The following is a 15,202-nucleotide window of genomic DNA, read 5'->3' as shown; positions in this document are numbered from 1 at the left end:
ATATAGAGCCAGTTTGTTCTATCAAAAGCCTTAGATAGGTCCACTTTCAGTATCATTCCTTTCAATTTCCTCATCTGTACCGAATGGAGGAGTTCCTAGGTCGTGGCAATGGCCTCATGAATCTGTCTATGTTGCAGGAAAGCAAATTGTTCAGAGGAAATATGGTTAGATAGAATAGGCTTTAGGCGATTTGCGATGATCTTGGCAGTGATCTTATAAAGGCAGTTGCAGAGGGATATGGGTCTGAAGTCATTGAAGGAGGTAGGATGGTCGGATTTCGGGATAAGGGCTATAAAGGTGGATTTGATGGCTGAGGATATTCTACCTCTCCTTCTGCAATCCTCCACAACTTTAAGCAGGTCATCCCTTAGGATTTCAAAGAAAGCAATATAGAATTCAATTGACCATCTGTCCAGGCCGGGGCTCTTGTCTTTCTTGAACCATTTGATAGTAGCCTCAAGTTCTTCCTTCGACACTTCCTTCGTAAGGTCCTCAACATCCTCTTGTTCCACGAATCTTGGAAAGTGTTCTGTTGTTCACATGATTTCCATAATATTAGCATCCCTTGGGGCCTTGTATATGCTTTTAAAGTGTGCAGTGGCCAGACTAGCCAGATCCCTCTATGTCGTGACTGATTGTCCCTGCTCATTTTGAAGCTCGCAAATGGTGTTTATTGCTCTCCTGCCATTGGCAAATTTGTGATAGAACTTAGTATTATCATCTCCTTTAATGAGCTAGATATCCCTGCTTCTGAGTCTCCAGCTCTCCTCTCTATCCTTCAGTATTTGTGTCCTCTTCTTGATGAGGGAAGAGTAGTGTTCTTTATGTTCTTGTGATAAGAAAGTGCCTTCCGAGGAGTCTTCATGTGTGGCAATGGCCAGCTCTGCTTCTTGCAGTGTGTTGTCGTCATTCTTCCACTTCTGATGTGCCCAAGTTCTAGAAATCCCTTTCAGTGCTTTCAGTTTGCGAATAAACCCTTCAGAGTGGTCCTCGCTTTCCTGGATAGGATGGGACTGCCAGAAGTCAGTAACCAGCTGTATGTATGATGGGTCCTTGAGCCAAGAGGCATTGAATTTAAATGGGCCTTTTGTTCTCTGATTGATGTCTTCCAGCTCCATATATATAGGGCGATGATCAGATATACCCCCTGTCCCAACCCATTGCCTGATGCGAGGATGGGTATTTAATAATGCTTCTTTTATGAGGTATCAATCCAGCCTTCTTGCCAAACTATGTTCTCCACTTCGATTATTTGTCCATGTATGTTGTATCTTGGCAGATGGGATGTCTACCCACTGATGATCCTCCAACAAGGTGGATATCATATAAGTTAAACCATCTACTTGTGCGAGATGTCCCCAAGATTCACTAAATCCCAAAGAGAAATTTAAGTCTCCACCAAGAATGATGTTGTCAGCCTGCAGAAAGTCTGAGGCTAATAATCTTCTCCAGAAATTTGCCCGATCCAAACAAGGTCCATATACATTCATAATACGGAATTCAAATTCCAATGAGGAGGTATATATATCCGCACCAATATATCCCCTTCCTCCCCAAATATTTCTGAGGTCAACAGATTTGTTACAGAAACCAATAGCAATGCCCCCTGATCTCCCAGTCGCATCCAGGGCATGAAAAGTCCAATTCGGCATCCAAGAATTTAGAAGGGTAATAAGGGCTTCGGCAGAACAAAGGGTTTCTTGTAAGAAAATGATATCCACTAGAGCCGAAGTAAGGAGCCTCCTGAGTGCTAGTTTTTTAGGAGGGCTAGCAATCCCTCTACAATTGTAAGAAAGGATCTTCATGGAGGGTGTGGGAGAGGGCCATTCCTTGCTCTAAGGGCCCTATCAATAGTTTTTTGTCACCCAAGGGCAACCTCTTCTCTCGCCGTATGCCTGGCTCTAGTGAGGTGAGATGGGCGCCCCCTGGAAGGCTTATGCGAGGCAGGGGAAACATCCAGATCCAATCCAAACGCATCACAACCTCTATCCCTTGATCTGGATCGCAGGGAGTATCTAGGAGATACAGCCAGGGAGGGGAGGGGCAGTGAGGGGAGGGTGGATGATGTAAGAGATGGATGACAGGGGGCAATGATAGGGGGTGGTAGGGGAAGGGAGCAATGAAGGGGGTGGAGAGAGCCCGTCCCGGGGTACCTAGTGATAATTGCTCCGAAGAGGAAGTGTAGGAGGAGAAAGATGGAGATATGTGGGGATAGGATGCAATATTATTAATATGGGATGCAATAGCAACAATAATACCAGATGAAGGAGTAAAGAGAGAGCAAGATGTAGATGACATACCCGGTGGAGTGATGTCCTCTTTGGCCGGACTGGTGCTCGTCGGTGGAGGAGGGGATGGAGGATTTGTAGCTTCGGTCCCCTTGTCAATGCCTGAATCAATAGTAGCCCCTTGAGTGTCTTCTGTATTCATATTGTTCTTCTCCAAATTTTCTTCCTTTTCAGGCTGACTAGGAATGTCTCTGGGCAATTCTGCTTCCATGTCTTGTGTTGTACTCTTGTTCTTGCGATTGAGAGGGCAATCTTTAAATAAATGACCAACCTTGTGGCATCTCCTGCATCGATATGGTATGCCCTCATAGTCAATCATCTGTTTACGGGATGTATTCCTCCACTGTATAGTGATATGCTCCTGGAGGCCTCCCCTAGTATCTAGATTGATGAGAATTCTGGCATATGCCATCATTCCAGTGATCTGGTAGGATTTGTCATATTCCATATAGGTGCCAATAGAGTTACTGATCCACCTGAAAATATCCTCAGACCAATATTGCAGAGGTAGACCCAGAAGTCGAATCCATACCGGTCCTACGCCAATTTGCTCAGTGTCCGGGTCGAATAGCGGCATCCATCATTTCAAAAGAACTGGGGCGTGTTCAAAATGCCAATAGGAAGACAAAACCCAATTTGTATGGTCGGCTCGAGCAAATCTCAGTGCAAACCATCCCCTCACGAAAGTCTGAACAAAAGGGATGTCCACCAGATGGTGTCCCCAAACCTCAGTTGCCCAGTTCTTCAGTCGAGCGACCATGTAACTCCTGCCTCTGATGCGCCCCACCAGAACCCTGTCTGCGAAGTCCATAGTTTCTCCCCACTATATGTCTTCTTCCAACCTGAGAATAATGTCGTCCGCCATGCAATTGTTGTTATTAGAGAAACATTATTGAATAATGATTCTTAGAAAGCTATGAATATTCTCAAAACCACATGTAACCATATATCAAAATAAAATTTAAAAACACTTTTTAATTATAAATAAATTTATGGCATACAACTATCTTCTTAATGCCAACAACATCTAAATTACCTCAACACTATAACTATTTTTCTATTACATAACTTGTCAACCTACAATTATTTAACTATTATATAGCTTATCAAATAAACATGAAATAACTCTTTTACATATATAAATAAAACTATAACTAACCTATTTAAAACTATAACTAACCTATTTCATCTGATAATACATGCTCTTTATATATAGATATAGATAGTGATGATACATATTATATAATGCCAACCATATCTAAGTTACTCAACACTATAACTAATTTTCTATTACATAACTTGTCAACCTACTATTATTTAACTATTATATAGCTTATCAAATAAACATGAAATAACTCGTTTACATATATATAAATAAAACTATAACTAACCTATTTCATGTGATGATACATGCTCTTTATATATATATATAGTGATGATACATGCTCTTTATTTATATATATATAATATGATGATACATATTATGTATTGACTTTCAAATAGGCAACGTAGGTTTATTTACACCATGCATTGCATTTGGAGTATGTTGACAACAAAGGCTTTAGTGGATGTCCATATATCAAAATTTGACACTTTAATTTCCATATTCATAAAGAATTAAGCAATCATTCTCAAGAACATTGTGGTAAAAAATCGTATACTATTAATATATAAATATATTTAATAGTCTATAACTATTTTTCTATTACATAACTTGTCAACCTACTATTGTCAACCTACTATTATTTAACTATTATATAGCTTATCAAATAAACATGAAATAACTTTTTTACATATATATAAATAAAACTATAACTAACCTATTTGATGTGATGATACATGCTCTTTATATATATAGTGATGATACATGCTCTTTATATATATATATATATATATTTTGATGATACGTATTATGTATTGACTTTCAAATAGGCAACATAGGTTTATTTACACCATGCATTGCATTTGGAGTATATTGACAACAAAAACTTTAATGAATATCCATATATCAACATTTGACACTTTAATTTCCATATTCATAAAGAATTAAGCAATCATTCTCAAGTAAAAAATCGTATACTATTAATATATAAATATATTTAGTAGTCTATATAATAATAGTTTTTACTAGTTTAACCCAGTCTAATTAACAATCACTTTTATTAATTTAATCAAATCTAATTAAAATATTAACCATTATTAGTTATTAACACTTATTATTTTAAGTTATACTAATTGATACTAAGCAAATGAAATTCTAAAATAAGGCATAATATATCTCTATTTGTGACATCCAAAATGTGCAATGTTACATGGATTATATCCATGTGTAAAAGGTTTTGAGTTCTACTTCACATGAATTCGTTAGAATGATGTCAAAAGTAATAATGGTTAGAATGTCAAAAACCTTTAATTTTTTAAAGGATTTATATACGCATAGAAGAATTTTGGGGTTCGAATTCCTTCGCAAGAATGATGTCAAAAGTAATAATGGTTAGAATGTCAAAAACCTTTAATTTTTTTAAAGGACTTATACGCATGGAAGAATGATGTCAAAAGTAATAATGGTTAGAATGTCAAAAACCTTTAATTTTTTTTAATGGATTTATACTCAGGGAAGAATTTTGGGGTTCGAATTCCTTCGCATTCATACATGGTAGAAAACTTATTATAGCAATTTCTATATGATTTTAATGTGTAAATTAAAGGAAAATAAAATGATTTTATAGTAATAAGATTATGGTTATGAAAATATATATATATGATTGTGATTTTCTATGGTTTTGGATTTCTAGTGATTTTGGTGTCTTTTTATGGTTGTGAATTATGAGCCAGGAGTACATCCGACATGTAGTGGAGACAAATTGAGAAAATTCAGAAGTGTTTGATTACAAACAAATTTAAGATTAAAAGTACAGTTTCTTATGATATCTTATTAAGTGAAACAGAGACTGCTCCTATTGAAGCAATTGCCGAGTCATAAGGTATTTAAAAAAATTGAGCAAATGGAAGAGGGTAGATGGCCTAAGGTTGTCTATAATGATAGATTGTGCAAGAGCAAAAAAACTTGGATGCAACAAAATAACAAATGGTTTAGTAAATGGGGTATTTTCTTGAACGCGTGTCCCATAAACAACAAAGAGATAAAATCTTTTGTTATGGAAAAGTTCCACAAGCATACTTGGGATAAGGAGCTAGGAAGAAAGAAAAATTACTATATTGAATTGTTTAATCTCACTCATAGTCATCAACCAAAAGCATACATAGAGGCCAATATCTCTTGGAGAGCCAAAATTTGTATTGATCAGTTAAGGACTAATTCTCATCAACTCTGTTGTGAAACAGGGCGCTGGAAAAGGCCAAAGGAAGTGTGGGAGGAAAGAGTATGCATTTTTTGTTCTTCCAGAAAAGTGGAAACAGAAAAACATTTCATTTTAGAATGTGAGGCCTTCAAAGACAACAGGGAAAGTTATGCAGATATACTGGCAGCTAGCTCTTGGGATAATCTATTTAGCAAGGGGTTTGTCGAGAAGCTGGGAGCATTTATTTTGAAGCTTCACATAAAAAGGGTTGAATACATCAAGTAGATGAAGAAGCAATCTATCCCATAGGTTATCTTTAACCTTGTTAAAATAATTTTTTTATTTCTTCTTTCTTTCTATATATATAAAAAAGAAAAAGAAGTATATAAAACAAATTAGAAAATGAGAAAGTAAAGAAAGATATATTCGTATAGTTTATATATAAATATAATATAGATGTGTAATTCTTTCCAAATTCAGTATGGAGTAACATATATTTCTTTCAAAATAAAAATATTTTTTTGTTAAATTAAAAAACAATATAAATTATAATTAAAAAAATAAAAACATAAATATTATTCAATATTAATAATTTCACCCCCGGATGCGGGTGCCACGACTGCAGAAAATGAGGAGACACATGACAGGCATGTGTTGCCTCAGGCGTGAGGACATTCCCCTCTGTCAGTACGCCGCCATGGGATATATGGCAAGGCTCATTGCAAGTCGGCATTCATTGCCGCATTCAAGTTACTGGGCTGATAGCAGAGAGCAGTTATGGCGCTCAAGGAACGAAATTTGGTTGCAGGGCCTAGAAAAGGCGATAAGGGGGGCCAGCACAAGATGCTTCATGCTTGGCATTCGACATTCTTCGCTCAGACGCTTGTATGGTCTCAGGCCCTCCTGGAGACATCATCCTCTGCTACACTGTTTACTGTATGTTATTCTGGGACTGAAAGGCCTCTGTGTGTATTCCGCCCCTGTTTCATCTCTAGCCTCCCGCTTGCCTCTCCGCCAATTCCGCCTTCCCTCCCCGATCTGCTCTTTAGCCTCAGTGCCCCGACAACAATGGTCCCACCTCGCGAGCGATTGCTCAGCAGACGAAACACTTCTCGAGGAAGCTCATCCCGGAGACCAGCTGAGGATTCTCAGCCCAGATGTTGTCACTGCCCCTGTCATAGCCCTCTTGCAGCTCGTCCTATCCAACCCAGACAATTCATGAACTCCTATAGCTCTGACCCGGACTCAATTCCTTCGCCGGCATTTGGCTCAGCCATTTTTGCTTTCAACAGTTCGATGGTTAGGCCTCGTATCAATGCCCATGTCTCAATTCTATTTCTGGAGGAGCAACAATCTGTCAATGTTGAGAACCGTGATCAGGGGATGCACCAGGGCGAAATGCCAGAATTGGTCCAGGCCTCGTCGGGGAAGGAAGCGAATTTGGGCCAGGCCTCATCTGGGAAGGCAGTGGACCAGGCCCCCAGCCTTCCTCGGCCCCAGGAAGCATCTTCGTCCAAGCAGGTCGACTTCAACTCTGACCCCCTCCCTTCTGAGGAGGAATTTGGAGGATTCGGATGGACACCGATCGTCGAAGAGGAACCGGAGGAGTAGCAGGTCTCCCGCGCAGCTTCACCAGCCTCAGCGACTCTTAGGTTTTGACTCGGCGTTCGATTTATATTATCAGTTTTTAATGCCTGTTAGTGTCAAGTTTTTTGAAGCCTTTGTGTGGGATAATGCTGTTGATTTTGTGATGCCCCTGCATGGGCTTTCTAGACTAATGGGGAAAATATTAAAGGAAGAACAAGGAACCCCGGCATGGAAGGTCGTAACTAGTATGGGCACCTCTGCGAAGGTAGCCATTTTTTATCTCAAACATACCAGAGTGCCAAGATCAGGCCTCTGAGGATGCATCTCTGTGACTGTAATGTATTTTTGTTCTGTATATAATAGATTAGTATTTTAACGAGAAAAAAAAAATATTAATAATTTCACTATCATTATTTATTGTTGATATTATAATTCAATATGTAAGGGAAATTAATAATAAAATAATATTTTACTAATCTATAAAAAAAACATTTTGATATCTATATAAAGTAACATAATGTTATATCAACATTATATAGAAAGATAAAATAATTAGAACTAAGAAAAAATTTATATTTTTATGGGAAATGTATATTTATTATTATTTTTAAATAGTTTAATGAAAATTTTAAATAAAATATCTAAATATATATGTTAATTAATATATATTTTAATATCAGCTTCCTATATATCTATATAAAAAAGAATTGAAAAAAAAATTAAAAAAAATAATGTTGATTATAAATAAATAAAAATTCAATGTTTAATAAGAGAAATGTGAAATTCATTCAATTCTTAATATGAATTTGATATGTAGAATTATATATATGAGAGTGAGAGCTCTGAAATTCATTAATTTTTTAATATGAAGTTGATATGTGGCATTTATATATATGAGAGTGAGAGAAACATGTATTTAATATATTAGTAATAAAAAAGTAATGTGGATAATAAAGTAACCAAAAGTTTAAAAAAATTACTTTTTAGTATGAGGAAGAAATGTAATTTTTTCACTGCATAATATGAAGATGAGTAAAAACAATTAATTTACTTCTTCACTACTTAATATGAAGATGACAGGAAATAGTATTATTCATATTACATGATGTGTAATTCATTCTAAGTTAAGTTTATATGTGATATTTAAAACAAAAATATATTAATAACTAAAAATATTTTATGTCACCCATAAGTAAAATATTTCAATGTCCATATTTAATAACAAAATTTTGTATCTACTTTATATAGATAAAAACAAAAAAATTTAAATCAAAAAAATTATAAGTTCACTTTCCATAGCTAGGAAGGTGTAATTTATTTTATTTCTAATATGGAGTTGATACACATGATTTTAAAAATATCAATTTAACAAAGAAATTTTTTTCAATAAGCAAGTTGAGTAAAAGAGTTTAACATAAAACATATATGGAGAGAAGGATTGAAAGAATGCTTATTCTATTTGTATTCTATTAATAGTTGATTTCTAATTCAATGTATGAGGAATATTTATAATTTTTCGCTTAATATGGATTTGATATGTAATCTTTTAAAAAATATTAATAATTAAATAATTAAATGTATTCATACAAGAAAAAAATGAAGGGGCATGTTTTAACGTTTTAATTTGGAGAACCTGTATTATAAATAAAATATTTCAATGTCAGCTACAAAGTTAAGATGGATCTAGGCTCATCTAGAGTTAAGGTGGATCTAGTCTAGTAGATCTAGAGTTAAGATGGATCTAGCTCATCTGGAGTTAAGATGGATCTAGTCTCGTTTAATTATTAATTAAATTATGAATAAATATAATCATTAATTTCATGTTTTTTCATTTTATTTTTACCAAGTCAAAATGTTAAAGATTATAACATCTTTACCATTTGAGAATCAAATGTTTATAGGAGTTAAGTTTACTTATGAAGCTCAAATATAAAGAAATTTTTTAATAAAAAGTGGATTGGATGAGGGGAAATCTTGGATAAATTATAATATTACAATATTTATTACCACCCTCACCCAATAAAAAGTGCCTAGGGGTGGGGAAAATACTAATTAAAATGTAATATCATTACATTTTACCTAATATTTCTCGTCACACCTAAGCCTAAATATTACATCTTACTCAATATTTCCCCTCACCCCTAGTAATTTTATAATTGAGCTTGTTTACATTAGATAAAATTTAATAATTACATTTTTCCTAATATTCTCACCAACATATCATTTACCTTTATAGGCTACATGTCAGCAAATTATGTATCTAAATATAACATCAAACATAGGTGAATCTAAGCTATATTCCACATGAATACCATTGGTCAATACTATGGATTCTTAAAATCATGTATCAATACCATTGGTCATTTTTTTATAGGGTTATTTTTATTTTATTTTCATAAGTTAAAATGTTTACATTACGTTAGTGTTGTCGCTGCTACAACACCCTCAAAAATTTTGGCCTACGCCCAATTTTGGAGCCTTCCTTGGTATTGTGCATTATCATCGCAAACATTGAAACACATTTTGTGTGTTTTCTTGAGGAGTTTTTGTCCCCTTTGCAAGATAGGAAAAATATCATCTTTTCTCATGTTAGTCATCGCAAAAATGTGTTTAAGCCTATTTTGATGGCTTCAAGAGGTCATCTTTATGTAAATGATTTTTATAACCATGTAAACATTCGTCACACTCATTTCCAAAGTTTCAAGCACTGTCACACAAGTGTCATCACGTTCGTCGCAAAGTGTATCTTTGGTGCTTCACTTGTCGTAATTTGTCGTAAAGCTGTCACACTAAGGGAGTGTTACACTAAAAAATGTCACCTTGACTACTTACAGTTAGTATGGCTCAAATCAACAGTCATGCTACCCTCTTAGGCAAGTCTCATACCTCTGTTATCCATCTCAAACTCAAAGAAGAGAGAAAGTCTTGTAAAAACTATGTTTATCTCTGGGGTCGCAGGTTCTCTCTAGCCTTACCTGCGGGGACGCTGACCATGTTCACAAAATCTGCGTCCATGGACGCTCTGTATGTTAAGGGACAGGTGCGTCCCTCTGTAAAAGGCAAAATGCGCGAGTTTTATCTTGAAAAAGTTACTTGTGGTTACTTCTAGAACATTCTAGAGGTCGGTTTGATGAAATGGATGCGCCTCCAGTTGGTTCATGTATCTCTATTAAGGGGGAACTTATCCCATCAATAAGGGAGCTATCCCACCCAAAGAGGGGGATGATCCCATTGATAGTGGACCTGAATAGCCTCTTTACAGCACTATAAATAAAGGCATTGAGCCAGAAGGAGAGGAGGTTGGAGCTATACATTTTCTTTGGGTAAATGCTGCAGGATTTAGGTCTTCCATTAGAGCTTTTGTGAGGAGAGATTGTCTTCACTAGATTCTACTTGGGAGAGGGTGAGCTTTGTCAAAGTAGAGGAAAACCCTTGATGGACCCTCGGAGGAACTTGCACAACACCAAGGCCAGGTTGTAAGAGTTTCTTTGTTTCGTTATTAATACAAACTGGTTTATTTTTCTCAATAGCTTGTGTTAATGAGTTATTTCATGTGTTCCTTGGTCTGCATGTTGAATATATGTTTTATTATATGAAATGCAAGTGCTTGGTAATTGTTTGATTGTTTGTGGTTGCAGGAATTGACTTGAAGGAGGAGCTCATCCGGATCGTCAAGAACGGACTTCAACAACAGCGTTTTGGAATAAGGTAAGCCTAAACACTTGTAGTTTTCATGTTGTAAAAGGTGTATTTAGAGAAAGATCACTCCATTTTGTCTTGTTTGTCATTAGAATGTCTTAGACTTCTAGGAAGGTCAGTCGTGTCCGCACCCTTGACAGATTCCGTGTGACAAATTGGCGACTCCGCTGGGGATAGATTCCATTGATGAGAAAAGTCTTTTCCTTTATGTGAACTTTGCTCTGAGAAAATCATTTTTATTTTTCTGGTTTTGGCTCTGTGATTCTGTCTCTGGGTGGGTTAGCTTAGGATTAGTTTTATTTTGGTTTTTCTTGAGTTTTTCAGACGGACGCACCCTCTGAGTGCTGCACAGTGCGTCCCTGGACGCACTTTTGCTGCGTGCACAGAGCGGGCCCGCACCTGTGCTAACGGGTTGCCTGCGTCCCTTGCCAAAATTTGAGAAAATTCCATTTTTTGCCTTTTTTGCTCTTAGATTTTGTTTTTTCTTAGTTTTTTCTGCCCAGATTCATTAGTCCCTTGTCCAGAATCTTCACCTAAGCTTGTTCCTGCTCTTAGCTTTCATCAATTGGGTGTTTTGAGTCTCTTTTTGAGAAATTCTTGATTTGATTTCCATTGGTCATTACTTGGCGGTTTGTCTCAGTCTTTTCACAATTTTGCATCTTTTTGCTTTTGTTTTTGCAAAAAAATTTCCCCCTCATTCGCCGGGGGGGGCTAAATTGTGTATGAGTGTTAATCGCCTTTGAGTGTTTTTATTTGATCTTTGGAACTCTCACCCAATTTTCTCAACTTGCACTTGATTGGTTCTTAGATCACATTAGAATCGTCTTGTGTTTGAGAATTCTCTTGCATAGATCACATTTGCACAATTAGAATTCTCATTTTCAGAATATTATTGAAAAATGTGCATAGATTACATTTGCATACTTTTCATGTGAATTGTGCATAGATTACAATTGCATAGTTTACATTCTGAAAAATCAATCGTAGATTTAGATCAGCTTTCTTTGATTTGAATTTACACAAAAATAAAAATAAAAAAAAATTGGTTTGGAATTGATTTGCATTAGTTTTTCTTGATGAAATTAGTGCATTAGAGAATTTGTTAAATTTTCTCTTAATGATCAATTTTTTGCATTGTTGGAAGTGAATGGAAACTCTCTCCTTACTCTAGTTAGGATTCATCGAATTGAAAGGATTGCATTATCATATTCGATTGCATTCAGTTGAGTCGGGTCATAACACCATTGGTTTCATCTCCATTTACCCATTTGAGTAATAACAGCCTTAATAACACAGCGCTTAATTAAAATTCAGCTAGTAATTTTTACATTTCTAGGGCTCTGAAACACCAACATAGCTTAGGCTAGGGTCTTGGAGTAGGTGAGTACTTAACTCTCCAAGACTACAAAACCAAACAGATAGTTTATCTTGAGTAGAATAAATCCAATTGTTTCAATTGCACTCTGGGAAAGCTCCTCTTAAAGGAGAAGCACGAGCTCGTGTCCGAACCAGTGAGGGGATCATTCCCCCCTCGTTGGGAACGACGCCAGACAGTATGTATTACAAACGGTAAACCTCGGATTAACCATTATCGAGGAGCCAGGGGTCACTTATCGGTAAACCTTGGATTGTTGTCAAGGAGCCGGTAAGGGGATTGAGCTTGCTACTCTGCCCTTGCGTGCTGTCGGAGTTTAGACTGTTCCCCCAGGTGTATTTGTTACTGTTGGTGACCTTAGTGACCATAATCTTTAGGGTTCTACCGAGGTGACGGTGGAGGGAAGGTCCCACTGTACCTGGAGCAGACGTCGGTTATACTCACTTGGATTTTCCGGGGGGTTCACTTCACTTCGAGACGGTTAAAGTGGAGGAACTTGTGCCGGTCTATTCATTAAGCAGGTTGCCGGGGTAACTGTTCCACCCACCACTTCTGTACTGAATTCGACGATGTTGGGCTTCATCACCAACTAGTGTTTTCGGTCCGGAAGGCTACTGTTTGTGTATGGTTTGACTCCTAGATTTGATAGCGTGTGTTAATTTGTTTGCTTTTACTTTTAGAGACCATAGGTGTGAATTGTGAATTTTAGTTGTTAAGTGTGAATTGTGAATTGTTAATTTTAGTTTTAAATTGTTAATAAAATTCACTGAAGTTGAATATAATGGCAAATGTTCCGGAATTTATCAACCTAGGAACCCCTCCTAACGAGAATCCTAGTACTTTTCCTTACTTTGGAAATGTTGGTCCTCCTTATATGGCTACTTTGTCATTACCTGGATTTACAATAGGTTTACCGATATGGTTATTTTCAACTTCGTTGGCCCAAAATACTCCAATTGTTCCATCTCAACCGGATGCTTCACCTCAACAGAGTTCACCATCTCAACATCACCAACCTTTTGTTGACCCTTTACCTTCTTCGCCTAATTTTTCTTCCTCCATTTCTTCCTCTTCGCCTGGTAAAAGCCTTGATGCTAGTAACCAGGAGGCTAAGAAGAAGAAGAAAGGGAAGAAGAAGAAGAAGAAGAAGAAGCAAGATAAGAAAGAAGTCAACCAACCAACCATGGCTGTAAGTGTTAGTTGTGTTGAGGAAAATTCCGACATGCATCGTAAACCCAAATACCCTTGCAGGCTTTGTAAGGGTGACCACTTCCTTGTCAATTGTCCTAGTATTCCAAAGGTCTTGGAAGTATGGTCAGAAAAACCTCATCAACTTTCCGTTGATCCATCAACCAGTGATAGTCAGGTTCCTGGGAAAAAAGGTAAAGTTAGGTTTCCTTGTAAGTTATGCAAAGGGAGTCATCAAACTCACATTTGCCCTCACATGGATGAAGCCTCAACATTGTTGGAAAAACTTACTGTTCCACAGCAAGAATTTCCAACTGGTTACCGTAAACTTTCTCTCAACCTACCGTCAACTGACGGAGTGATTGATCTAACTTCAAGTACAGTCAATCACACTCTTCCATTGGAGAGTGAAACTCATGTCACTCAGGTTGATGATCCATTAGTTGATCAAGTGGTCGATTCAATTTCACATTCGGTCGATCACACTCTCCTTTTCGAGAGTAAGTTTCATACCGCTGATGTTCTTCTTGTTACATCAGATTCTTCTATGCCGGGGGGCATTTCACCTGTTTCTACAGAACCCCCTCCAAGCACTGAGGTCTTTTCCTTTGATTGGAATAGACTGACAGAACCTCGTCTTCCTTCCTCCATCCCTTTCCAAATCATTGTCAAGGCTGGTGGTAGGGACATACATCGTACTCAGGTAGATGAAGGTGCTTCTGTCAGTATTTTATCCTCAACTGTTTGGAAAGCTTTGGGTTCCCCTCAGCTTGCGCCTATTACGCAGAATCTGAAAGCTTTTAACCGAACCATTAGTGAACCTTTAGGGATCCTTCCTAAGTTTTCTATTACCTTGGAAGGTAAAACTGTCTATATTGATCTTATGGTAGTTCGAGGTCCCTTGGATTTCAATTTACTCCTTGGGCGAGACTATGTTTATGCAATGAAAGCTGTCGTATCGACACTCTTTCGCGTGATGTCTTTCCCTCACAATGGACATATTGTGACTGTAGACCAGCTTTTGTTCCCTAGTCTTGTCTCAACTGCCAATAATATGACAGCCCCAAATGTTCATGATTCTCAAGTGGTATCTACCCCGCCACGGGTAAATTATGTGGCAACCGGTCCCATGTTTTCAGTTACCGAAGTAAGTGAGCCTCTCACTGTTTGCTCATCTTCCTTTGATTTAGATCCGGTAATTGACATGGAAAACTCTATGGGATTACTTGAACACGATGTTCTTATCCCTTTTGAGTCCCTTGACGTGTGTTCCTTCCAAAAAACTATTCTTCCTTCGGATGAAGACCTTTTGGAAGCCATGATCAAGGTGTATCCATTGACATGTCTTTCTTCCAGTTGGAAGCCATGATCAGTGTACGAGGAAAGTTCCTTTTACTGTGTCGACCTCGTTAAAAAATGAATCAGTGAGTACGAGGATAGTTTTTTCTTGTATCAACCTCGTTAAAAAATGAAACAGGCTGTCATGAGGACAGTTCTTTTACTGAGTCAACCTCATTAAAAAATGAATCAGTTAGTTTTTAGGTCATATAGATAGTTAGAAAGTAGGATTGCGAGGAAAGTTCCTTTTACTGTGTCAACCTCGTTAAAAAATGAATCAGTGTATGAGGATAGTTCTTTTACTGAGTCAACCTCATTAAAACATGAATCAGGTAGATTTTAGGATATGTAGGTAGATTGTAGAAAGTAGGATTGTGAGGAAAGTTCCTTTTACTGTGTCAACCTCATTAAAAAATGAATCAGTG

This window comes from Pinus tabuliformis, chromosome X (assembly GCF_031772625.1).
Source record: "Pinus tabuliformis cultivar Carrire ecotype Pingquan chromosome X, CPIR1, whole genome shotgun sequence".
Lineage (NCBI taxonomy): Eukaryota > Viridiplantae > Streptophyta > Pinopsida > Pinales > Pinaceae > Pinus > Pinus tabuliformis.
Note: the sequence above shows the minus strand (reverse complement) of the source record.